This window comes from Lissotriton helveticus, chromosome 2_1 (genome assembly GCF_964261635.1).
Source record: "Lissotriton helveticus chromosome 2_1, aLisHel1.1, whole genome shotgun sequence".
Classification (NCBI taxonomy): Eukaryota; Metazoa; Chordata; class Amphibia; order Caudata; family Salamandridae; genus Lissotriton; species Lissotriton helveticus.
In genome coordinates this window covers 923,917,488-923,945,406 of record NC_136059.1, presented here as the reverse complement: position 1 = coordinate 923,945,406, position 27,919 = coordinate 923,917,488, and positions in this window count along the sequence as shown.

Below are 27,919 nucleotides of genomic sequence, written 5' to 3'. Positions count from 1 at the left end.
AAGATTCTTTAGAATGCTATGTTTTAAAATGTGTGGGGACAGTTGGTGTGTGGCTTTGAGCTAACTAGCAGCCTGTCCACTTCAAGGTGGTTGTGTCATGTATCTCCGAATAAACCTCACTTTTAAACTCCTGCTGTGTGTGTTCTTGGATCTCCACAGAATGCTTTGTGAATCCGGACCAAGAAATGGATGAGTAATATACACCTAAAGTATGAGAAATACACAATTATACATACGCTTGCATAAACAGGTTTTATTTAATGTGATGCGTATATTCAGGATGATGTTATGGACATATTTTTTGTCTGAGTAGATATATTTAAATCTGAATACAACACAGGTATTTGCAGAAAAGCATGCCCAATCAGGCTTCGAAATCCATGAACAATGTGCAGCTAATATTGCAAGTGAGACAGAAAAAGTTTTTTCAACTGAGCAGATTAAGTATAACTATTGGAGTTAAATTGGCAAATATGGCGATTTCTTGTGTATCAGTACACAAAGCATCTTTGTAGAAATTAACACACAATATGCAAATGCAATATGCAAAATGTGTAACCATATTATACCTGAACACTGTCATCAGTTACATATGTTAAGTTCTAAATGTCCAAGCAGTGGTGTACATATTTTATAAGTCATCAGTTACATATTTTATGTTCTAAGTGTCCAAGCAGTGGTGTACGTATTTTATAATAGTGTTTGTTTTTACCTCTTTATCCTTAGTATCCCACTGGCATTTGTTCTCGTTTAGTTGCAGCCGTGCAGAGTTGTTGTGCTAGTGAGCCGTCACATTGCCATCAGGGACAGCGAGCAGCACAACATGTGTGTTGTGACAGTCTGCTTCCTCTCCAGAGGGGGCTGCAGATTCTGATTACCCACCCTGATCATCAAATATTGGCCGCCACTATCTCAGTCAGGGCCTGCTTCACACAAAAACAACGTACACCTTCTACAAACTAATTCAGCTTGTACCAGCTGGAGATAAACTGCCACATGTTTACTGTATGTTTCTTCTCATCAGCTCTGAAACAACAATGTGATCAGAAAACATTTTCTATATAGAATCGTTCATTCCCAATTACAAAACACACATTTTTAACATTATCATGAGGGTTTGGAGCATTTGGTAACCTTGCACCTGTGTTGCTATGCCTTCAGTGGCTCAAAGTAGATTGCCATGTTGCGACCTTCAGAAGAATAGTGCAGCGTGGTGCTGCATGCCATTATGCTGCACTGAGCTGCATCGTTTGAAAAGCACAGGGATGCATTGTATTAACAACAATATCAACATCGGTGTGCTTTTGCCTGTGCTTGCGCATAATTGTCTGCCATTCTCCAGTGCAGGCACCCTTGTGTTATGTGGCAAGGGTGCCTGCATTGTAGGAATTATTGTTTTTGTGCAGGAAGGGACACCTTTCTGCACAAAAATAATATTTAATAGCATTTTCCTCTTTCTATGCCTGCTGCAGAATGCAGCACACATAGAAAGAGGAAAACACTAGCAGAATTCAGGCTTACCCCTGAGTAGGAACCACTGCTTCCTGCAAAAACGGTGCGCAACCTGGGTGTTTGGGTGGATGGAAATCTCCAAATGGAATCACAGGCCAACAAAACGATCAGAGTCTGCCTTTCTCTGCTACGTATGCTGAGGAAGATCCTCCCGCTTCTCCCAAATGAAAGTCGCTCCTTGGTAGTTAGGAGTACAATTCTAAGCAGACTGGACTATTGTAACTCTCTATATCTAGGTGCACAGCAATATATTATGCAGGGGCTGCAAAGAGTCCAGTCCATGGCAGCAAAGTTGGTGCTTAATAGACAGCGCAGGTCCTCTACAGCCATGGCTTTGAGCGAGCTTCATTGGCTGCCCATTAAGGAGAGAATTTGCTTTAAGTCTCTCTGTATTGTCTACAAAGCGGTTCACCGTGTGGGACCCGCCCCTCGACAAGAGAGGTTCACCTGGTACATTCCCAGTGTTAAAAATAGCAATATGTATGTACATAAGCGGCGTTCATTTGTGTCCACAGTACCCCTTGGCGTAAACAGAATGGATATCGCTAAGACTCTGACTGTGTTGTCCCGCTGGCATAGCACACACGCACACGACAGCCATTTTAGGTACCATGGTCTCCCTGTCCACGATCGCTCATCAGCGCACTTCCCTGACCCTGCAAGCATCCCCCATGCACCCTGACTGCCCCCGCTCTCTCATGCGCGAGTCATGAGCCCTCCCCTCCCGCATGACTCTGTCCCTAAGAATCGCACCCCGCGCATGACCGACACCTCCTGCCCCCCATGAATACCCCTCCTTTGATGACCTCTTCCTCTGAGCCTGAATGTCTGCACAGACCGCTGGTCATCCCTTAGCCCAAGGATACAGTTTATTGCCCATCACTGTACGCACTCGTCTCTCTCGAAAGAAGCCACTATTGATCACGACCGCCCCACCCCCTGAGACTCGATCAGGCACACACATTCCAATAGAATTAGCAGAACACTCAGCCGCATGACAGCCCCTCCTATTGCATGGAGGATAAGGGCCCTACTGTAGCCACGTGTTGGAATACCTCCATACTATACAAAGTGTTGATTGTAATAAAGGTTGCCTGTGTGCCACCAACCTGTGTATAAAAGACGAAGCCTCAGAGAAACTTGTTAGAGCACCTCCCGAAGACACTACGCGAGTGTCCCAAAGGACAGGCTCTCCTCATGAGTAATAAACCCTGTTCTTGTTTTCCTACTTCCAGTGCCCGTCTCTTTATTTGGTAATTATTCAAGATGAGAATGAAGAGTCGCCCTGCACCAGCAGCCTGGGCATCGAGTGCGATATGGGCTGACTTTTCTACAATTGGCGCCCAACGCGGGGGCCATCAGCGACATAGGGTCCGGTAAGAGAGGTCCAGACGATGGGGTGAACATCTAAGTGATTGGAGTATACCTGCCTTGAGAGGGCCCTCGTCCGGCTGCCGATTGAATGAACTTCACCGATTCTGAACGGACCTCTCTCAAGTGACCTATTGTCCTGACTGGAATCCCCACAGAAATGCTGCGGTAAAAACATGGAGAAAGAGAACGATCGGGCGCTGGAAAAAGGAAGGCGAAGAACTGCCCACATGGTCCGGTCCGGGTAAGGTCGTGACACACGACAAATTGCGAAATTGATTGATTGATTGATTGTTTGAAAATACTAGTATTTCCTATTGATTGCTTCTGGGAGATTCTCTATTTGCAAACAAACACAGAATCGCCATACTCTGTTTATTCTTTGCAGATAGTGAAGGGTAGGCAACGCAAAACTTTAACACGTCGTGCCTATCTTTTTCTCCCCATTGATTGATTGATTGAATCGAGCATAGAATTGTTCGAAGTTGGTTCTCTTAAAGGATCTTCTCTGCCTGCAAACGGGGAAGAATAGGAATATTCTCTCTCCCTTTGCCGATAGTGAAGGGTGGGTAACGCAAACCTTTAACACGTCGTACCTATTCCATTCCTCATTTGATTGATTGTTTATCCAAACGTTGACTGTTTGGGAATTGGTTCTTTTTGGAGGTATTCTCTATTTTGCAAACGAGCACAGAAGTCGCCATACTCTAGTCTTTGCAAGTAGTGAAGGGTAGGTAATGCGGACCTTTGTCCCCCGTTGTAATCTGTCATGCCTATCTACTCCCCACTGGTTGATACGCCAGTTTCGCCCGGACCATTTACTAGAGGAAGATCATCTGACCCGACCAGAAAGCACCCCTAGTGAAAAGGACATATGAGATAATAAAGTGATCACTGTAAAACTGTTAACAGAAAACTTTAGCATGAAACAATCTGGAAAGAAAGGAATAGTGAAACGAAATCAGTAGGCCACTGATGAACATGAACTTTTATTTAAACAACGAACAAAGAAACAATAACAATACGTAATAATAAAACCTATTAATGCCCTAGAAATAGGAAACGTTAGAAACGAGAACGGTAAACTGTAGAAAATGAAAGTCAGCAGAACATCCGCCCCCACTCTGGAAAATTCCAAAGTGGAGCAGGGTGCGGCTACGCCCAGCCGGAAGCAACCCATATAAGGCGGGTACTGCTGCCAACAGTCGGCCAGGAGATCGTAAACGTAGGGTGTAGCCGGAGGAGAGACCGAGGCCAACGGGACCCGGCCAGGGGATTGCCTTGACAACGCTGGAGAGTTGCAGGGGGGGGAATGTCTATGTCCTCAACCCTCCCCTCTCTCTCCCAGTCCGGCCGCGGTGGCACGTGAGAGTTGCAGATAGTCCCGCCACATGCTCTCCCGGTCCGGCCACCAATGGCCGAGGACTGGGGCTGACGGGATCCGGCTGCAGCCGATGAGCCAATGAACCCGTTCATGGGGCCAGAGCAAGGGGCGTCCGGCCGACATCCACCGGAAGCCCGGCCCAAAGACAGACGGGACATTTTTTCCTTTTCTCCTTCGTAATAGCAGCGACAACACGCCAGGCGCCACTTCTTTCTTTTCTCCTCCGTAATGGCAGCAGCAACACGCCAGGCACCACTTCTTTGCCTCTATAATTGCTGCAACAACCCTGGGGGGGATGTCTTGCACATGCCACCGACCCCCCCCCTCGTCCTCATCGCCTGGTCTGGCCATAACAAATGTCAAACGAAGGGCCGTGGGGTGCACTGGGAGGGAGAGACGGTGCGAACAGGCCTCTCCCGCCTCCCCAGGTGGAGGCTTCCCAGTTGCACCCTCAGCGCTCCAGGCGCCCGGAAAAGGGTTCCTCCACTGTGGCGATGCTGCAACGCCTCGCCCGGCAGGTGGGAGCCCGTCCGCTCATTTGACCCCGCGATCGCCGGTAGCTGCCGAACTTTCAAAATGGCGATCGACCTGGCCAGAGCGGGCCCAGCATGAAGGAATGGCCCGGTCACTTGTTGACTCCACCGTCATAGTTCTCCACAACCTTGAAGATTCTAGAGGAGCCGCGGGAGTCCCCGACTCCCGCAAATACCCCCGATGGGGAGTGACTGCCATGATTGCCCACGGAACGATGGAAATGTAGCCGCAGGACGTCGGCGCTCCCATGCTGTCGCCAGCCTCAGTTTGAATGACTAGAATCCTGCAGACCACAGTCGGATCAGTTCCGGTGAAAGCACAGTATGACCCGGTAGGAATATTGTTGCACCCCCCCCTTTTTTTTTGACTAATGGTTCAAACCACTGATCCTTTCTTTTGCCCTTTAACGGAACTTTGGGGCTGCCAAAGGAAGCTCTGGGCCCAACCACGAGTTAGTAGACATTTAGACTATGCCTGGTTCTGCCTGACTGCACCCAAAATGGCGCCGAAGCAAATGGAACCCTCAACTCTTTTTGTACTCCGATTGCTCAGCTTTGGTGTCATAGGATATGTATGAAGTTTTTAAACATTTTAGATTGATGTAGGATGTGTACTGATTGTGAGTTCGAACAGTGGATTGATATAGGATGTGTACTGTCAGCTCGAACAATGAATTGATATGGGATGAGTACTGATTAGGTGTTCGGACAATGAAGGACAATGAATTGGCGTAAGATGGATACCGATTGAACATTCGGACAACGAATTGTTGTTGAGATTGGTGCATCATGATTATTGAAAGTTTGAAACTTCGATGTTTTATAATATACGCTCACGCTAAAAGATTCAATATGATTTCATTGCGCTTTTCGCACTTTTTGTATGAAATAAACGACCACCGACTCCATTAAAGTTTTCTACTAATAAAGTATCCTCGCATCTACAGTTTCAGCCTGCTCCGTGGCTGGTCCACAGGATTGTAGGCCCGTATTTATGCACCGACATTCTTATTAAAGATTTTTTGAGAAAGCAACTATATTTGTCCGTGTAAATTGATAAAGTCTTGAATGAATAATGCCTATTTTTCGATATAACTGAAATATGGGTGGAATGATTAAGCTCGATTAGATAAAAAAAGGGTTGAAAAGGTATAGCACATAGAAATATTGCAAATATGAAGGGTCGAATTTTAGTTGTGTATTTTTCCTTTTTATACAGCCAAAGGCAACCGCTGAAGATCCAGGTATTTAGCCCATACTTTACATGCTACCTGTATAAGAAAAATCACACTAACGATCCACCTGGGCTTAAACGCCCCAGTTGGCAGTGATTACATCCTGTGGAAATAGGCCGAGTACGCAGTAAGTAAAAGCCTTTCTGGGGTTATGCACGCTAAATGTGTCTATCAATGTAGCCTGCCCTCCCTTCCCTCCTTTTCTCTCTCTCTGCAGGTCACCTCGGAATGCCGACGAAAATAGTGATCCAACAGACGAAGAGACGGGAAAAGGGGTCTGATTATAGTACCTAACCGCGACAAACCCCGGATAAAGCAAAAAGAATAATGTACACACATGATTAAGCATTCTTACGTTTAACTAAGTAGGAAAAAGTTTAGGGTATTTCGAGGTAGGGGTTACACAAGTATCCTCCGCCGAGAGGACTAGAGATATTGCCAATATTTGAAAACCTACTACCTCCTTTTCCGCATCCTCATAGGCTTAGAACCAAAAGCTGCCCCATTGCTCTCCAATTGTCACCAACGGTTGTCTCAACCTGGAAACGCACTTGCTAAAAATGACTCGAATAAACCGCTGTGAGCATTAGCCCGACCAGGTTAGTTCATGACCAGTTGCCAAAGACGTAAGTGTGTACAATCAAAAAGCCACCAGTAAGAGGTAGCCAACGAATAAAAGGATAAGAAAAAGGTAAAAAGAGCGTAGGATGATAAAGATGCTCAGCATACAGAAAAGGATAATTGTGGCCAATAACTGTTTTATGTTTTGTCTTGGATTTTTTTTTGTGTATAATACATGTACTGTCTTCCCCGTCTGAGTTTGTGTGTACGTGATGCATGAATCTACGTCATCCCTCTGTCTGTGTTTCCGTGTTACTTAACCCCTGTTGTTCTGTGTTGCGCGCACTGAACGGTCCATTATTGTACACGCCTCTCTTTCTCTCCCCATGTCATACGTGTACCGAATGGACCATTTAGGGTGCGGTCTTTCTCTTTCTTTCTCTCTCTCTCTCTCTCTCTCTCTCTCTCTCTCTCTCTCTCTCTCTCTCTCTCTCTCTCTTTCTCTTTCTCTTTTTCTTTCTCTTTCTCTCTCTCTCTCTCTCTCTCTCTCTCTTTTTTCCTCTTTCCAAAAACCCCGTTTCCTCTTTTCAAGTATAAAGACGTTGTGCCCCTCCGGCACAAAACATTATTGGGTTTTCTCGAACACAAAGGTGTTCAGCAAAATTGACCAAAACCAAAGCGAATTGTGACTTGCCATATTACTACCTCTCCTTTCTGCAGACGATAGAACCCGAGTTGGTAATGAAGGAAAGGACAGGTAAGACGACGGATGTCCCCTAATCTGGCCTTTTATAAGGGAACTATAACGTCAATGGCCTTCTGTTTCTCAGTTCGTTAGAAATGCGATCCCCAAATGCCCCGATTGCCCCACCCCCTTGCACCTAAGTGCGGATGTCCAGAGCCACCCCACTTCCCCCGATCGACCCCAGCTCCCTGTTCAAAAGCACCCACGCGCCCCCGATCAACCCTACGATAACGCCCCTGCTTGCAAAAATTAGCCGACCCCGAAGGGAGATGTAAGATCGTCGATACTTGGGTTAAAGGGAAGAACGAGTCTCTACATAAAGGACTCGATGTTTGATGTGATGTAATACATTGTGTACAAAAATCCAATTTCTCTTATCATATGTCGCGAATTTACGCCAAAACTAGTCTATGAATTCAATGTGCAATACCCTTCTCCAGACTCCATAAGTGACGACCTTTGACTGTGACCGATGAACCTATCCCCCACCTACTCAGGCATGGGGATGGATTGAGATGTATATCTATTCTCTCGACCAGTTTTTCTAAAACTTGTTTTTCACCCATTCAAAGATACAATCACCAAAGGAGAGGAGCTGGACGTGACGCACAGCCTGGCCACAGATCATGGAGCACGTGTGACGACCAAAGGTGGAGCCGCAGAGCAACGAGACGCGGGACGAGGCACTACTTCCAAGTTCAGCTGATGAAGAAATAAGGGGCTGCCTTGAAGCCCTCGACTTGCTGACCCACTCGTGCCTGAAGTCCCCGTCCCTTTTTTGAGTCCGACTGATGGGCCTGCCTGCTCATTGTCCTTTGCTCCCTTGGTCTCTTGGTGTGTTCGAAGATCTGGCCCCACTCCGCCCTCTCTTCCCTCGATTATTCAACAAACTCTTTCATATAAACTTTTGACTATGGAATGGGATTTTGCCACGGAAAAAGAAAGACACGCAGGTGCCCAGCATGAGGCACCCCTAAGAAAATGAGTTAGGAAACAGGACTGTGATCTAACAGCAGAGGACTGATCGCACCCTGCAACGCGTAAGGGTGATTCCGAGCTGGACCTATAGCTCCACCGCCGGTGCTCAGCAGCGCCAACAAAAGAAGACGGACTCTGTTAAAAGACATTGCGACAAAGGCCCTCCCCCTTTCCAGAACTTTCTATTCGCCCCTTGACTAAATTACTTGTATCGAATTGAACACCTCCCTCAACCATTTTGTATTGCCTTTTAAGAAATGTTTCATCGGTCACTCATGTGGTTAGTTGTCCAAAGACCCCCTATCGTACTGGCAAGCCGGAAGGTATCAGAGCATTCTTTCTGTATATGATGTCACTAGAGAGAAAAATGTGAACTTGATTTTTATGTGTCGAAGCATTTTTTTTTATTCTACCCCGACAGAATATTATGCCGATTTCTAGGCTTGTATAAAGAGCCTAACAGATGTAAATTAACATGCATCGTATTCTGCCTATCACATCGACTGTGTAGAAATTGAACGTGCTTATGTAAAAAGTGGCGACTGTTAAAAATAGCAATATGTATGTACATAAGCGGCGTTCATTTGTGTCCACAGTACCCCTTGGCGTAAACAGAATGGATATCCCTAAGACTCTGACTGTGTTGTCCCGCTGGCATAGCACACACGCACACGACAGCCATTTTAGGTACCATGGTCTCCCTGTCCACGATCGCTCATCAGCGCACTTCCCTGACCCTGCAAGCATCCCCCATGCACCCTGACTGCCCCCGCTCTCTCATGCGCGAGTCATGAGCCCACCCCTCCCGCATGACTCTGTCCCTAAGAATCGCACCCCACGCATGACCGACACCTCCTGCCCCCCATGAATACCCCTCCTTTGATGACCTCTTCCTCTGAGCCTGAATGTCTGCACAGACCGCTGGTCATCCCTTAGCCCAAGGATACAGTTTATTGCCCATCACTGTACGCACTCGTCTCTCTCGAAAGAAGCCACTATTGATCACGACCGCCCCACCCCCTGAGACTCGATCAGGCACACACATTCCAATAGAATTAGCAGAACACTCAGTCGCATGACAGCCCCTCCTATTGCATGGAGGATAAGGGCCCTACTGTAGCCACGTGTTGGAATACCTCCATACTATACAAAGTGTTGATTGTAATAAAGGTTGCCTGTGTGCCACCAACCTGTGTATAAAAGACGAAGCCTCAGAAAAACTTGTTAGAGCACCTCCCGAAGACACTACGCGAGTGTCCCAAAGCACAGGCTCTCCTCATGAGTAATAAACCCTGTTCTTGTTTTCCTACTTCCAGTGCCCGTCTCTTTATTTGGTAATTATTCAAGATGAGAATGAAGAGTCGCCCTGCACCAGCAGCCTGGGCATCGGGTGCGATATGGGCTGACTTACTTTTCTACACCCAGGAGGAAACTCCGATCCTCTAGTGCTAATTTGATCACTGCTACTAGATTCAAGAAATCTAGGATGGGGGGCAGAGCTTTTAGCGTGGTAGCTACACGACTATGGAAGGAGCTGCCGCAGACTCTCAGACAAAGTGAATCACTGACCTGCTTTAGGAAGAATTTGAAATCATGGCTATTCCCTAGGAGCGAAAACTAGATTGTTTCTTTGACAGCTTCCACTGCTACAACGGCTTCTGCAATCTAAGCGCCAGGAGTGACAAGTGACAGTCATGCGCTATATAAGTACCTTCTTTCATTTCATTTCATTTCATTTCAAGTAAAAGTATTTCTCCTAGTTGTGCCACCCCTTTGCCTCCCCTGGGAGGCATGGGATTCTGATGCCTTCCCAGCTTTACAAAACTTTGTAAATCTGGTCATATATCCGGTTCAATGAATGTTGCGTGGGAACACCCACAGCAACACCCATGAAACACCCATTTCACGCAGAGTAATGAGTGACAGAGGCCCATATTTATGAGGCCATGAAAAGTCATGCTGGGTGACTTTACGTGGCCTTGTCAATATGGGCAGGCACATTGCGCTGCTGGTGCATCAAACAAAGTGGCGCACCTGCAGCACAATGGCCTTATAATTGAGGCTCTCTTTTCTCAAATAGAGGCACCCTTTGAATAATTTACCATCAATGACTACCTTCACTCACAGTGCCGATTGAATGAGAAGGATCCAGCTTTTGTCTTTTTAATTGATTTGAGAAGTCCCCATAATGAAAATCCAGCCGATTTTATAGCGCTTTCAAGACTTAACGAGGCGTTGAAAGTATGCAGTAAACTACTATTCCTATATCTTTTCAGTTCCATACCAATTTTAGTTTGTATGCAACACAACCAAAATAGTTATGTTTTGTTTATCATATTTCACACTCTTTTTGTCAGGTGCTGATACCCTAGAAAATTACTTATGTGATACCTTTGCAATGATTACATGTATGCTACAGGAATGGGAGGTGAAAGAAATATATGACTGGCATTCCAGAATGGCTAAACAATGCTGTCCCTACTCAGGAGATACATCAGTTACAGCTGGTAAACTTTGGGGTAGTAATGCAAAATGTAATCAACCAGCAGGCAAACCTAAAATGCTCCGGGCGACATTATGAAAATAAGCATGAGCAAAGCCATACGAATTTAATTTACATAAAAATACAGAAATTCACTGAAAAAATAAAGGTTAAAATGACTTTATAGCATGGTGAAAAGGTGAGAAAACAGCTAACATTTTTCAAACCAAAAATGATAGAAATTCACCAGTTATGGTTTACTCATTGACTGCTAAGGACCTCACATATACCATCACATATGTCATGAAAAATAACATCATTGATGATATCATTGATGACATCTCTAATGTATTCAGTAATTAAATCACTGATGACTTCATCATATCACCACTATTCTCATTACTTAGTAAACTATCATTTTAAATATCAAGATTTGAGAGTGTAGTACAGCATATGCTTACTGTTTATATAGAATGGAAATAGCATAAAACCTGGAGCCAAATCTATGTCTGCATAGCACAAATTATATTTTGTATGATTAACCTACCACTGAAGTTATCGGATAATTCCTTTCCCCGTGTTAAGCTAGGTGAAGGCTGAGCACACTTAATGTGGGGTGCACAGCCATATTTTAAAGCAGTTTGTGGATAGAAAGGAAAGGAGGGGCCGCTCGGCCCCCACGAACGTATGACTGGGCCCGCCCCCCCTCCTCCGGTACCCTCGGTGATGGGGCGTGCCCACCCCAAGACAGGTCGCGCCGTGATGACGCGACCCAGGGGCGCCCCCTCACAGATTGGTCCTGGCCCCCACCGTTGAGCCGGAAGCGGGTAATGCTTCCATCTCAAGGGGGCGGGGCCTCATAGGTTAAAAAGCCGGGGGAGCACGGGAGGCGCCCTCTTTGCATCGCGTTCCCCAGGCCTTGCTCCTCGCCCCATGGGGGAGGGGCCAATGGTCTCTCCTAGAACTTCAGGGGCAGGATATCCGATTGGTCTGAATGCTGCGGGGGAGGGAGTAACGTTTTCCTTGGGCTGATAGCCACCCCGCACATACACTATGACGTCATAAAGTGGTGCGAGTGAAAGGGCCCTCCTCTTTTGGTTTAATGGAGTTCACTGAGCATACAGGGTAACCAGGATAGGTACGTACTCTCCCGGTAACCGGGCCCAGTTGCGCATGCGCACTCATACGTGAGGGTGTAGCTGGTAATAAGGATTTGACACCGGTCAACGACCTTGCCTTAGGCTCAAAATTGTTAGAATGCAAAATTCATACGTAGGATGTTAGATTCGGTTAGGAACACGCTGTACTAGACTTTTGTTAAGGTTAGCCCTTCATACCTGTCTACGTTGATGTAATCTAATGTCCGAATTTTGCATATTAATGGTTATGTAAATAATGTTTAATTTTCAATTTTGATTTGTTTTCATATTTTAATAAATACGGCCGGGGGGTCCCTAGACCCCCCTCCTTCAAAGAAACTCTTCGCCTGCCTAAATTACTAAATGTATTGTTGTGGTGGTGGTGTGGCGGGGGGGGGGGGTCCAGACCATATGCGAAGGCATTTTTTTTAAAACCTGTGAGAAAAGGGAGAGCTTCTGTTCAGTAATAATAATTCACCTGTGAATGTTTGGGTACATGCTTATGTTATATACATGTCATATACTGTAATAGATATATTGTAAGTAAACTGATGATTTATAAGTAGTGCACGATTATTCCCAGAACTTTCCTGATGATAGTTTAGCATTGGACTTTATTAATTAATGCAGCAGGGCTTATTATACATGTTGTTAAGGTTGTATCTGTAGCTTTAAGGTGGCGCACATTTCTGGTCTTCTCTGTAATGTTTGTAGCATCCCCTGGTCCAGGGACAATGCTCCCCCCACCCAAAGGGAAAAGAGACTCCAATATGCCCCCAGGCGGAGGAAAGCCTACTAAACACCAAGATTTTCTGTGTTTCTTGGTGGGCCAAAGGCATCTTAGGCAAGGGTCAGGGTACCCCCGATCATGGGTGAGTCAGTCCTTCTGCCCCCACATAGGGAGCAGATAGGTGGGTTTGTCCCAGTCTCCCGGGATGGTAAATAAAATCAAAAGTGGTGGACCACAATGGCATAGGCCCATGCCCCTACCCTAAATGGGAGGAATATAAAAAATGTGCCCCTAATATATCCCTTGGGGGGTGGGTAGCAAGCCCAATACAGTGAAATGAAGTGGGGGGTGAGATGCACTCCGGGTAGTCCATCCATATTTAAATCAATGTACTCTTTCAAACTTTGTCGACATGCAAAGCTTGCTTCGCGCATCGTCCCATTGCGCTGTAAACACTACAAAGACGTGAAATTATTTTCCTATTTGCCAGCGTGCCAAAGCACGCGTATCTTATTTGAATTGAAAACTTAAGCTCAAGCTCCAAAGCACTGCTTTTTCTGTTACCGCACCTCTTAATATATATAAAAATTAATGTGTGTAAAATTCGAGTTACACACATTAATTTTTATATATATTAATGTAACAGTTTATTTCTTGGCAGACTTGCGTAATATAACAGATGTAAGGAGATGTGATACATTGCATTTTGGGATTTGTAGTTCGATGAGCTAAAACATAGTGGAAGGAGTAACAGTACGTATTACACATTATTCATGTTCAAACGTTGGGTAGCGATCAAGCTTGATGTAATGAATCATCTGGGGATAGTTAAGAGATGTGGTAACAGAAAAAGCGGGCGCTTTGGAGCCTAGGCTTCAGCTTCCAGTTCAAATAAGATACGCATGCTTTGGCAGGCTGGGGAATAGGAAAATAATTTCACGTTTTTGCTATACATATACATTTGGTATTAAGTTACTGGATGTTGGAAACTTAAAGATTTGATCGCATGTCATGGTAAGCCTTCAAAGTTTTAATTTTTTTTGAACTGTTAAAAAGTCTTTGAGCTTTTAATTTCGTGAACTGTTTTTTTCTTGCGAAAAGACGAGGGGGCATATTACCAAGCAATAGCGATAATTATCGCTATTGCTTGGTTAGAGACACAATTTTACCGCTGAGCTGCGGCGATTTTTATCGCAGATAAACCTTGGTATTACCAAGGTTTATCGCAAATGCGATAAAAAACGGCCGCAATGCATGAATATTGCTGAAAAGTCAGCGATATTCATGCATTACCGAGCTAATGCTCTTAGCCATGTTATCCACCTCCCATTGGATAACATGGCTAAGAACTGCTCAGGGCAGGTGTTAGCTTTTGGAGATATTCGCGCTTAGCGCGAATATCTCCAAAAGTTGGTAATAGGAGATAGCGATGTTAGCGACTGTTTCCAGTCCCTAACATCTTGGCATGCCCACTTTGCATGTCATTAGTGATAAATATCACTGACATGCAAAGTGGGGCCCAAGATGGTCGCTATCTCCTACTAGCTGTCGCTAACTGGTGTTAGCGACAGCTAGGTAATAGGGAGATAATTTTATCTCCGCTTTCTTGGCTTTTAAAGCCAAAAAAGTGGAGATAAACTCCCTTGATAATATGCCCCGAGGTTTATACAATAGTTTGGGGCTAACGAGTTTCGGAGTAACATGAGAGTAAAATACGGGCATTAAAATGATGGCATGTTGAGGATCAGCGATAATTGCTTGTATATATGTAGAAATAATGGCGAGTGTGTCACTGGGCGACTCATTGTAAAAACTGGTATGAATTGTTTAATCCTTAACAAAATGTCCGATTGGTAGAAATTGGTTTAAAACATACATATTTGTTTGTACTTTCAGATGTCCCTGCCGAAGGGAATTTTATTTCCCATAATTCATTGGGCCTGGTAAATAAATCATGACATGGAACCCACCTCATGCTTTTGAGCTTATGTTGAACAGCGATGGTTAACATTCATTGAGTAAAATGAATTGAATTAATAAAAAGACAAGCTGAAAAAGATGGAGAAAAATGAAAAAGTGAAAAGTTGTGTTTAAAATGGATGAATTTAATTCATTGCATTCATGCCACGATGGAGCAGTGCAGCTTGATGGAACCAAAAGTTGATTCCTTCATTGTTGAGTTTTGTAGCAAGCCCAATAGACATTGTGGAAATGTTTTTGTAAAAAAAGAAAAAAAGAAGGGGGTGGGACGTGCCACTTTGGCATAGGGCCCCACCCCAAAGAGGTCTTTAATGTATTTTTCATGACAAAAAGGGTAGAAAGCCCACTTGGCAGGAACCCTTTAGAAGCCCAACAGGACCACCATCAAAAGATTACAGGGAATCCTGGGTCTTGCACACTTCCCTGAAACTACAAACCCATGTCACAAACTTCAATTTTTGCAGGCCCATGATCACTGATCCCCATACAACTCTGTGCAAGGACTGTAGTTTTTAGTTGTGGCAATGAGTATTCTCTACTAGAACAAGACACTGTTAAATCATGGTCACATCTAAGCACAATGTAAATATCTAATTCATCAAAAGAAGTGTGTTAGAAAAGTTGGTAAATCAGGCATAACAAAATGCTCCCATAATTTGAATGAAAAAATGCTTACCCTCTGAAGAAAGAAGCACATAACTAACTTAAAGATTGTACATTTTTTCATTTTGGGGGAATTTGTAACAAAGGTTTGTGAGGTTCCACTAGTTTTCAGGTATCGACCAAACTCTCATGAAAATAGAGGAAAGCTCATCCGTCATCTTGTCTTCAATCCTCATGTTATTGAATCGGGTTAAAGAATCAGTGGCGCTTTTTACATTATTTTTTATCTGGAGTTCTAGGACTTCTAAAATCCGAGACAAGGAGACTCTGATTCCTCAACAGTCCAGATCCGAGGGTGAGTAAAACCTCAGCCATGAGACAGGTGGGAACACAGATCAGTAGGACATTTATTACTAATTGGATTTCACTGCATTTTCGGCTTCATAATGTAAGCCAATATGCAAGACATAACACACTTTTGCAAAATGCTCTCTGAATCACATTATAGTATGGATAACCCCAAATTCAGAGGTGTATAAATGGCTGATGTTCCTGAACTCAGAATCCTGTGCAGATTTCAGAAAAACATAAGTTTTCCTCATATGTAGTTTTCATTCATAAGATTTTACCATATGAATTACTGCACAATGGGCAGTGATAAATAATAAATAAGGATAAATAATTTCAAGATCAACTTTTGGAAACCCGACTAACCCTATATATTCATGTGATATTTTGTTGTGATTACTGAAATCACAACAAAAAATTACAAATGAAAATATTGTCACAAATTGTTACTTTTCCTATTTATTTCCATTAGGTTTTCTTTTTATTTCTGCAATTAATTTATTTAGGAAAACCTTGAGGTATCCACACAAATAACCCATCGCTAAAATCAGTATTTTGTCTTTTTTTCAAACATGTATACCTTTCTGGGTTTATACCTATTTCCATCACAAACCTAAATAAGGTTGAAATCATAGAAATGAGACAAAATGGACTATCTCTATGAAAAAAGCAAATCATTGGTGAATAAAAGTAGTTTTTTAGTCAAATCTCCAAATTCCTGCAGACTGGGATGATAATCTCAATTTAGCTAAACGTTTGTTGATGCCATTTTTAGGGAAGAAAATATGCTTTCTTGTACCTTACATTTTCCCATTTTTCCCAAAAAACGAAAAATGTAGCTATATTTTAGCTATTTTCTCAGTCCCTAAGTTCTTTTAGAATCTCTAGAATGTAAGCAAAAAAAGTATGCTAATGTGGTGAGGATACCTTTTGCGGAAGAAGTTATGAAGGCGTAAGCATGAAATACCCAAAAAACAAAAGCAGGGCTCAGTACTGGGCGGTAGAAAAGCCTTTACAGTTAAGAGGTTAATGCTTGGCACATAACACAATGGAATGTGACAAAGCAGAGATGTGAGTCACTTCCTCCAGAAGTTACTGCCACCCTATTCCCAGATGGCAACCTTTTATGTGTTTATATTGCACTGAATTGCATGAACTGTGAAAAAATTATATCTGGGGGGAACAGAGTGCTGCAGCTAGAAATAAACATCTGGCTGTGCAAAACTGCAAGAAATAATGTTTGTAAGAAATGTGTGGACTCAAGTTTTGATGTCCTTTTTCAATGCCTTTAGCTGATACCCCTAAAAATTAAAACATTACTAAAAGAATTAAGACTCTTTTAAAAAAGGATTCTTGTTAGAGCAACCTTTTTTTGGTTAAAAAATTGAAAAACATTTCATGCTTGTCCTGTGTCTTAATTGTATTATTCTTTAGCCAATGTTGTGCAGCTTAAAAATGTACGCACAAATTTATTAACATATCTGAGATACTTTTGTGATACAAACCAGGTACAAAGTGTCGCTGTGGTGGGACGTGATTTACACTGTAAATCTACATTTAGAAAGTTGGCCACAGTAAGTCACAGCAATAATTTGTGCACGCCCGTGCATGCGCAGTTTTCTTAAGCTGTAGACGAATGCGGAGGAAGAGAGGAGGAGAGCAGCCCGAGGATGCCGCGGTTAAGGTAAGTGTTTTTTAATTGTTTTAATGTTCTCTTAAGGTATATCTTAATAGGGGGGTGGAGGCGGGCGGCGTAGTGGAGCTATGCAGAGTTCCACGGAGTTTGTTGCCAACTCCGTGGCACTCTGGATATCCCCGCTACACACACTATGCCCAGGGTTAGTGTATACTCATGAGCCTAAAGTATGCCAGTGCTGGGTGACACAGATTAATCATAAGGCCCTGATGAGAGTTCGGGAACCCTGGTGGCCCCGACTCGAAACGCGTCGGCATACCAATGGGAACACACAGTATATTAAATATACACTAGGACTTTGAGAATATCCTTTCAACGTCCCTGGGCATTTGACGTGGTCTCATGACAAATTATGAAATTAATTTGAGTAACTAATATCATTTGTATTGTATTTAATTTGTTGTTAGTATGTTGTCAGGATGTGATGTAGTGTAAATTGTGAATACATTTCTTTGTTGTGCATGTAATGTATGTATATGTGTATATAGTAAGTTAGATGTGTTAGTGTATCTGCTTTGCTGCATAAAAATACGTTTGAAATTCTTTGAAAAATAAAAAAGTGAATGGTACAAACCAAGGTACCAGATCAACCAAGAGTAAGTAATGGTTTGGTCTATATTTGAATAACCACATTGTCACTGATTAAGAAGGGTGCAGGCAATTGTCTTGTTTTATTGGGTGAGCAGCAGCAGCAGGACACATGCCTGGAGCAGTCAACACACACTGTACATTGCCTTCGGCTCTGCACAAGGGAGGTTGACGGAAGCCTGGTCTGCCATCCCTGCTGCCATCCCTCCATGCAGCCAGGTTTGGCGGCAGTGCCTGGCTTTTGCACATGCCCTGCCCCCAAACCTCCTTGGAGCAACCAACAAAACATGCACAGCAGGGGTTGGGTGCAGGCCTGGCTGCAGGCTGAACACCCAATGAAGTTGCCAAACCCATTAGCTCACAGTTTTTGGCTGTGCGCAGTTGGGGTTGACTGCAAGGCCTGGCCTGTTGCCAGGTCATGTGCCAAAAATAACTAAGGGGAAGTCAACAACTGCTGCACATGTATTCGATCATATACTGTGTGGTTAGGGGATTAGGTGCAAGGACAGGACAGGCCCTGCACCCAACCTCATGTTCAATAGGCAATCCCAACTGTGCACAGCCTTTGGAGCTTGGCAGGGGTTGACTGCATGGCCTCAATTGCAGCTGCACCTTCTCGCAAACCCCTGATAGAGTGGCCTAACCCCACTAAACATGGCTCTCAGGAGATTGCGATTCTTTTATTTTTTGTTGTAATTATTTTTGGTACATTGGTATTCCCATGGTAGCACAAGTAGTGCAGGAGTGTTGCACTACTTCACAGGGACCTGTGCTTGCTCAGTCCTGTAGGAGTACCACTAAAAAAAATTTTTTTACCACTGAAATCGCCACTTATAGTTATCTCAAGTCACTGTAACTTGAGCCCAAAGCAACTTTATTTGCACTTTTGCCTTGCACTGCTAATTACCTCCCATATTACATCACTTGTGACAAACATTCTGTTTTTGTAAAAAGTCAACAATGGCTATATTAAAATGGATATTTCATAAAGCCACACCTTAGAATGTTTAATAAAAGTGATTGTCATAAAATATTTTAAGTAAAGCCTTAAAAAAAAATTGACATGTCTTTGAGTCTTTTTTGTTACCATTGTTCAATGCAGAAAATGCAACTATAGAACCAACCTTTAGAAGTCCCAGCACTCCAGCTGAAGAGCATACAGCTCCAGCTAGGAGTAGTTTTGAAAAATATGGTAAGCTCTCTTGGGGTATGGATTCAATGACCCAGGAGACTTACTGTTTTTTAATGTTGCAAAGGGACTGCAGACTTTCACAACATAAATAAATGTTTGGTGGTGCCCCTGCCTCTCCTAGGGGCCCCGCCAGCAAGACAAAATGCTATTCTTAAAAACCTCAGGCCATTAAAGAGCACCCTTGCTTGAAGGAGCAAATAATGAATGATTGGTTCTGGACGCTCATTTGTTGTTCACTTTGTCTTTCTTTTTAACAACCATGGTAACCTACACATTCTTCATGTTACGGCATGTGGGGGACTCCACAACAGTACCAAGGCATGGGGCCCCAGGGCAATAGAATGGCGCAGCAAGGAGGGGCTGCATGCTCCCTCTCCTTAATGTGTTAATCGAACCCGCAGAATGGAGTCCCCAGTGTCTGAAGACTCTGAGAAGGAAGTCTGCATGACCCCTCCCCCTATTTTGAAATACGGGCCCACAGATGGGGTCCCTGGGACCTCTTGCTGGCTCAGGAGAAGGGGCCACATGTCTCCACCTTTATTTGAAATGCGACTCTAGGGGATGGAGTCCCTAGGGCCTCAGAAAGGCTCAGACATGGCTCATCCTCACCCCCTTATTAAGTGTAATGTTTCCAGGGGTTGGGGTCCCCGGGGCCGGATGGAGGCCAAAATTTGACACTGATACTCTGTGAAAACTAAAACAAAATGATGTTTTAGGCGCAAGGGGGTACCTAGGACTACCACATAAGGCTTAGGGGTACAGGGTATCCTCTCTCTTGTGCAGAACAACACCAGAACACCTTCCACAGATCTTCTTAATCTGGAGTTTGCATTTCCTCAAAACCGAAAAAACACAAAAAAGGTTTTCATAACACTAAAAAAGTTTTTGTTTTCAGAACCAGCTCTAATGAAGATAAACATATGTATTGTTTCATGTTAGAGTGAGACTTAATGAGAGTCAGTGCTTGCTTTAGTTTTCTCTAAATATTTTCAGATTCCCGGTGCTTAAGCATGCCTGCCACCCCTAGCATTCTTCTGGACTTTATTGCAGATGATGAAAGAGGCTCACAGCTCGCCCCTCCATGGATTTTGCAGCTCGCACCTTCACTGGAACTGTAAGCAAAATGTAAGTGCTTTGCATTTTCTAAGACCAAGCCAGGAAGATAGTTTGCAATTTGCTGTTTGGGGGATTCCATTCCCCAAAATTGAAGAGCCCAGGAGGCGGGCTCCAACATCAAGTACTTATAAGTGCAAGAGTGTGCCAGCGGCACTGGACACCATTATGACAGTTTGCTGCTTAACGGACTCAATTCCCCAGAATTCAAGAGCCCAGGAGGTGGGGTTCCAACAGCGAGTGCTTATAAGCCCAGTAGAATGCTAGTGGTGCAGGACAGGTGCAGGACGTGTCTGGGTGAAGACTAGGTCAAGGTCTAGCTCACCTGCACCAGTCCGATCTCAAAGGAGGATGGGCTGGGCCATCTCTCTTCTGTACTCTGAATCTTGGTGGCTGGAATCTGGTCTCCTGTTTATTCATTCATTATGGGTAAGCACTAATTAGCCATTTCTGCAAACGTGGCAAAAGTGGGGCATGTGGGCCCTTCAATAAGTGGCTGCTGAATTCATCAAAGCCTCCTGTAGCTAATGAGGCACTGTGTGAACCGGCTAAAGGTTGTGAGCCTGCTGACAGACTGGCAGCTTCTAAGGGAAATCCTTGTGTTTTATTGGAGGAAACCTGTAATATCATTGGCTCAAGTCCTGTATCACTTGTGGTTATGAGTCCCCTTCCACCGAAGAGAAAGGGAGAGAAAGATTTAAAAAGGCTGCCCTGTCCCAGGGATAATTCTTCTCATGACTCTTTGGTTCAACCCTCAGGAGTGATAAAAAAGTGTCTTGGTCCATCCTGTGACCCCAACATAAATAGTCAAAATACATTATACAACTGGGGTGACCACTTTTTAAAATTGGATTGTCTTATAAAACCGTATTTTGATATAGCAGTAACTAAAATCAAATGTTTGGGAAATTGTATATCTCTGCAGATGGAATCTATAAACATAAAAAGACACTAACCAACAAATGCTGCTGTTCCCCTGTCTCTAAGTGTACAGTTGAGTTGTTCTTAGCCCCTCTGCTTTTGTCTCTGATAGGTTAAGAATGTCATCTACACGCCCAGAAGTAGATACTACTGCTCTTGAGGAAAGAGGTGTGTTGGGCAGACCAATATATCTCAGGAAAATGATACAGGTCCTGGTATTGTGCAGGGTAATAATATACCATGTGGAATGCATCCGCATTGCTCTTCAAAAACCATGGAAATTCCAGGCATCAAGGAGAGTAACAACGAGGATAACAGCAACACAGCCATGGGCTCACATCAAGGCTCCTTAATCAATAAAAACAATCTGTACTTACCACCACAGTCAACCCTGTATGTTTTAATATTAAAACATGTTCTTCCCCTCCTCAGCAACCCTGTTGATACCTGTGCTGCCTTGAAGAATAAAACTGTTAACTGGCTGTCAAATAGGGTGAAAAATATTGATTGGCTCTGTGAAGAGAGTTTGTTAGTCTAGAGGGCAAATTGGATTGGACAATCAAAAAAGCAATATACTGGGGTCTGCATTGTAGTCAGTTTTAAGAACCCAGGCTTTTTGAACTTTATTTTACAAAAAAGTAATCACTTTGGATCACAATTTAGCTGTAACATTGTTGTTCCCTTAGGTTATTTCTACAGACCTATTGATGGCAATCACTGGAGCAATATATAAAGACAATCTGTGGCTGAAGGCTTGAATGATGTCATGCGTAGTGTCAGAACATATAATCGTTTTGGACGTTTAAGATCCATCAATAGCTTAGATTGACTTACTGAACCTTGCCAGGAGAATTATAGACCTTCACCTGAGCTCAGGGGTATGGATAATAATGTTACTAATCAATGAAAAGGCATGGAAGTTGACCTTTGGCCAATTTGGTAGAAAACCTACCAAAACAATAAACTTCGGGGTAACACCAAAATAGGTGTTTAGAATGTAGCAGGTATTTCTAATAAATTACACAATCTTAATTGGTGACAACCGTTGCAATCATTGTAGTAATTGTCTCAAGGAAATGTGGACCTAAGATATTGTTTATATAAATGGGTTCATGACATATGTAACACCTGCACCATCCTCTAGAACAGGGCGAGCAAAAGGGGGACTAGCTATCTTACTCTCCAGCCTTCATCCAGTACACTGTAGCTGGTTTGGTAATCATGATAATTTTTTCAACTGCTTTGTTTAGGAATTGATACAGGTACTGATCTTATATTAAATAAATATTATAACAACTGCTTTACGTTAAATAATAGGATGTATTGGTAGCCCCAGAATTAGCATTTGATGAACACATTATTGCAATAAAGCATAAAGTCTATCTTTTTTGGGCCGGAGATTTTAATGGCCATTGATGAAGAGATCATCACATGGTTGAATGCAGTTCTGAAGATGACATGGGAGATGGACAAACTCATTTTTCGCACTTAACTTCTGGGGAAACCTTAAATATCCTTTTGTGTTAATTCAAACGGGCATTTGCAAATGATTTTCTGTTTAGCTGTCAGGAGATCTTGCCTACTATTAATGGAAGAGGAGCCACAAGTACCATTAATTATATATTGGTTTCAGAGACCATTGTCCTGTCTATACAGAATTTCAAGGATATCCCTAAATGTCTGAGTGTCCATATTGCGGTCGAAGTAAATCTTAACTTAGGGTTACCCCGCACCTAAAAGTAAGTAATTTAATGGCTATTTGACCTAATGGGGTATGTATTAAATGGTCTAGTATTGAACCTAACATATATTTCTGACCTGATTTTTCAGAATAAGGAGAATTTTATAATCTGTTTAACAGAAGGTGGCAATCCCAGATAGATTGTTAAGTCATTTGAAGAAATTTGTTCTGCTATTAATGCAAAGTTAACCACAAATACTGTCTGACAAAGAAAATGTGTAAATGACTGGCTTGATGGTTCCTACAGGAATGCACTCTCAAATTTGAAAAGGGTTTTAAAAGGCACCACAAGATCAAATTGAGAGTGTGCACTGTAGAGCCCATTATAAGTATATTTTTAAAACCCAGAAGTCTATCATAATGGAGGAGGCCTGGGCTGATTTGGTCAAAGCAAGTGCTTGAAACGATTCAAGGTTGTTCTGGTCCATTTGTAAATCTCCATATTTTAGGGAGGACAACTGCCCACATTTAGACCAGGGTATTACAGAGGGCCAATGGACAGCCCAATGTAGTGCAATCTTCTCTGATGATGTATATAATGGAGATGATATAGAAGAAGAGTTCATATGAATCCTCCATGACTTTAATCTAACTTTTGGCTTGGATGAAATCCAAATTGGATTGACTCGGCGCCATATCGGTAAAGCAGTGGGACTTGATGGTGTCACTATTGATTTGTTTGAAGATACTAATGCACTGTTGACTCCTTTACTAACTAATGTGCTAAACACTGTCTGTAAGGGAGGTCTCCCTTCCTGTGGTCTAGAATGATGATTGTCCTAGTTTTCAAAAAAGGGGATAGATGTGAACCTCACAGCTATTGACAAATTTCTTTACTTGATAGTGCAATACACATCATGAGGGGGTTTTGTTGAAGTGGGCAGTAGAGCATTATCTCTGATTTAGGAGGGTATTTGGTACCCTTGAACATTGTTTAAATCTGGAACTACGTTTGGCCAAGTACATGAAGGCCAGGGAGGTTTTCCTCTTCCTGGCTTTTATAGACTTCCATAGTGCCTTTAACTGAGTTGTGACAGATCTTGTCTCTTATGGGTGTTGACTGTCATATTATTCATCTGCTAAATCAGCTCTATCTAAATGTTACTGCTACGGATCCATTGGGGCTCGGAGAAGAAAGTACTGGTCAATTTAAGGTACAAAAGGGAGTCCAACATGGGTGCGTTCTGGCCCCATTCTTATTTACATTGTACATAAATGGCCTCTAACAAGCTCTTTTGCAATAAACCACTGACTTACAGAAGGTAGGCTCCAGGTTGATACCTACCCAATTGTATGCAGATGATGCGGTTCTTCTTGCCCACCTTGCAAATTGGCTCTAGAAGTTGTAAGACTCATATACTGTGTTTACGGTATTGCTTAATTTAAAAGTCAATTTGTCTAAGGCTTTTGTTATGATCTGAGGGAAGGCTATTTCTAAGGTGAGGAAATTCATTGATAAATATACTGTGATCCTAATAGTATAGATGTTCTCTTAGTTAGGGGTCTTATTTGTCAACAGAAAGATGTGGTCATCTCAAATTCACCTTATGTCCCAATAGCTGAAGGAGACTGTTACATCGGTCTTTTGGTTTACTTCAAAAATGGAGTCCAGACCAATTAGAGAGATACTTACAATATGGATGCCACCTATGGCTCTAGAATATGGGGCTATGCTAACATTCAGGTCTTATAAAGAGCAGGTAATACAATCCTTGGAAGTTTTTTTGTTCTTTCCCAAGCTACCCCAGCATTTATTCGTCAAAATCAATTGGGAATATCTTATATTGAAGATATCTTTCCTTCACAAAAAATACAGCTTTAGTACTTCATCTGGACTAAACCTGAATCTATCCTGAATAGGTAATTAATTTCTGATTGTTTGTCCCTTGATTGCTATTACAAAATTGATTGGTTAAGATATATTAGATTGTTTTATGAATCTTTAGGGTTTTCCCTGGGCTCCACTGAAGAAAGTACTCTTTCAACACTTATTTGAAAAATTCGACTAGCAACACAAGGATTTACTGTGGAAGTGTTAAGAGTTCAGTTGGGGCTTATGATTTATTTCCCTCAAACCCTGGCTTGCAGTTTTGTCTTTCATACATTTTAAATAGTAATCAATGTTGTATTTTAATCTGTTTTCGTATGGCTGCAATACATTTTATGGTTGCACATCCAACACCTGGTCGTTGGCTTGGATGTAATATATTATGCCCATGTGATGGAATGCCTGTACAAAACACTTTATATCTAGTTGTTTCTGTAAGTTTTTTAAGTCTCTAACAGGCAGATATTCAAAACTATTTGAAATGCAATTCAAGCAGTGTAGGCCTCCCCTTCTCTATTTTAAGCGAGCACTCTTCCAATTTGCTCTGCTGTGTTATTTTTGTAAGTGGTGCTATGAAGATTACGGAATCATTACCGGTAATGCATGAAGACTGTATTGGATTCTAATTTTAAAATTATTTCTTTATTTATTGTTTAAAATGGCGATCTTTAGTTGGCAGTGGTATACACTGTGTCCAAGTAGGTACTCCTCCTACTAGTCAGACATAGTAGCACTGTGAAAAACAAATGGACAGCCTACCAGTTTAGAAAAATAGAATATCTTTATCTAAACCAAATAAGACCAATATGAAAAAAAATCCAACATACAGAACTCAAAATAGGACTTTTTAAAGGTTTCAAGCTAGTCTGTCCATAGAACTCAATGGATGCGATGTTTTCACACAAATCACTTTAGATGCGTCAAAATTCACAAGGAAAAACAACTGCAGAAGAGGGAAGCGTCGGAAAACTCAGTGATGCATGATTACTGAGTTCCTGGGGAGGTAAGATGCATGGAAACACAGACACCCCGGAGCCGATGCACCAGTGGTAAACAAGCAGTGTTGATTTCTTCAGATGTGGTCTGTCATGCTTTTGATTTGACACAATAGCACACACCTAAACCCTGTACTCCCAAGAGGAGGCAAATACCCTGCTGCACCTTTGAATAACACACGTAATACAGCACTCCCAAACAACGAGGAGATAAAACAAGACCCAGCATTCTCTTAAGGCGAGGAAAGAAACAAATTCAGGTGCATTTAAAGAGACACACACATATTTATTGATTCAATACTTTGGAAAGGAAGGCAAAATCTATCAGTTGATACAGGCTCCCAAATATCAAGTAACTTAGGCACAAAACCAGAATAACATGTAGCAAAGAAACTTAGAAATTATATACACAAAGTAAGTAACACCTCACCAATCGTTCACTCTACATCCTCGACAACTCAAGCTGGGGAGCTTTTTGACAGCCAGGCATGGACTCTTGACCGGGACTCAAGTTATGTTCTTTTGTGACGTCTAGTCTGCCCCACAAATGAGTTCCAATTCGCCTGTCAACATTCTCTGACTTTTTTGGGGGGCGTGGCCGAGCCGTCGACCAAGAAGGCTGCACAGCATTGAAGCTCCGGTGCTCGAAGCCCTTCACACGGCAGGAACTGCCTTCACCAGGCAATTCCCTTTGAGCTTAGAAGTCGAGGTCGCTCCGGATGACCGCCTACAAGCTTGGGCTGAAAATACCCTCAATTGAAGAACTTGCAACGCTCCTGGGGCAAAGGTGTGGAAGTGGGTGGAGCTGCGTGGTGACCAGGTCTGCCTCAGAGGCCCTGTGGTGAGAGGGTCCATGGGCGAGCCTGAAGCCAGAGCTGCGGTGCTCCACTGGGTCTCCCACTGCCCCGCCCTGTACCTCTTCCTCCCGAAAAAATGCTGGCCTTGCTGCATGGGGACACGCCGGAAGACATTTGCGCATGAACCTGGGCAACGTGAGTGCTGAGTGTGAGGCCTGCAGCGCCCTGAGGCCTTACCTGTGAGCTTACTGAGTGTCCTCTGACTGCCACAGATCTGAGATCGCATCTACAATTCCCTGCGGAGGCAGGCGGAGCTGCATAGTGAGCTGGTCTGCCTTAGAGACACCATGGTGAGAGGGTCCATGAGCGAGCCTGAGGCGGGAGCTTTGGTGCTCCGCCGGGTCTCCCGCAGCCCTATCCACTCCTCTTCCTACTGGAGTAATGCTGGCCTTGCTGCATGGGGACACACTAGAAGACACTTGTGCATTGACCTGGACCTGGTAAGTGCCGAGTGTGAGGCCTGCGGCGCCCTGCGGCGCCCTGCGGCCTTACCCAAGGCCACACCTGCAATCCCCCCATCTCAAAGCATTTGTCTAGGCTCCTGGTCACTTCTGCAGCAGTGACAGGAGTGAACTGAGGCTGTACGCATCTGGGGCACGACCAACAGGTAGCTCCGTTGGGGGGGGTCCGTCTACAGTAGTACAATGCGGGCGGAAGACCTATATGCGGTGTAATTTTCGGGGCAACGTTTACTGCCCGATTGAGTAAGTGGGGTTAAATTTGACTTTTGGAGGCTGTGGGTGCTGTGATTGAAACCCAGAGCAGTTACTTTCCCCTGCCTGCACCTGGGGGCCACGACTGCGGCACAGGACTGGGACCCCGGGGCCTTGATTATTTTGCTGCCCACTGGAAGTGGGGCACCACGTTACTATCCAAGTGTCTCCGCAGCAAGATACATGCTTGTGAGGGCCCAGGCCTACCGCTTCCAGGGTGGTGTATCTGTTCTGTCTACCTCCTTTTTCCGTGGGCCCTGGTGGTGACTTGCGCTTATGACCACTGGGCCTTGGCTATTTTGCTGCTCGCCGAGGGTTGGACACCATGATCCTGCCTGAGTGTCCCTCGCAACCCAACACACGTTAGTGGAGTCCGGGAATTCTACTACCTGAGTGGTGGGTGATTCCTCCTCTCCACCACCCCCCCCGAAGCAGGACACCTGCCAGTTGCAAAGACAAATTCATTGCCTCAATCCTCCACTGGAAATATTGTGGGCTGCATCGAAGTGAGTTTCCCTACTCTTTTTGAATCGGAGGACATCTACCTCACCCCTCTCCCCCCAGTGGTCCGGGTGAGATGCGGGACTCTTCCCTTTTCTGCTGTACTTTGGTCCTCATATGCTACAGTCATGGGTCGTAGGGATCCCAAACAAAGGAAACTAAACTTTGATAAG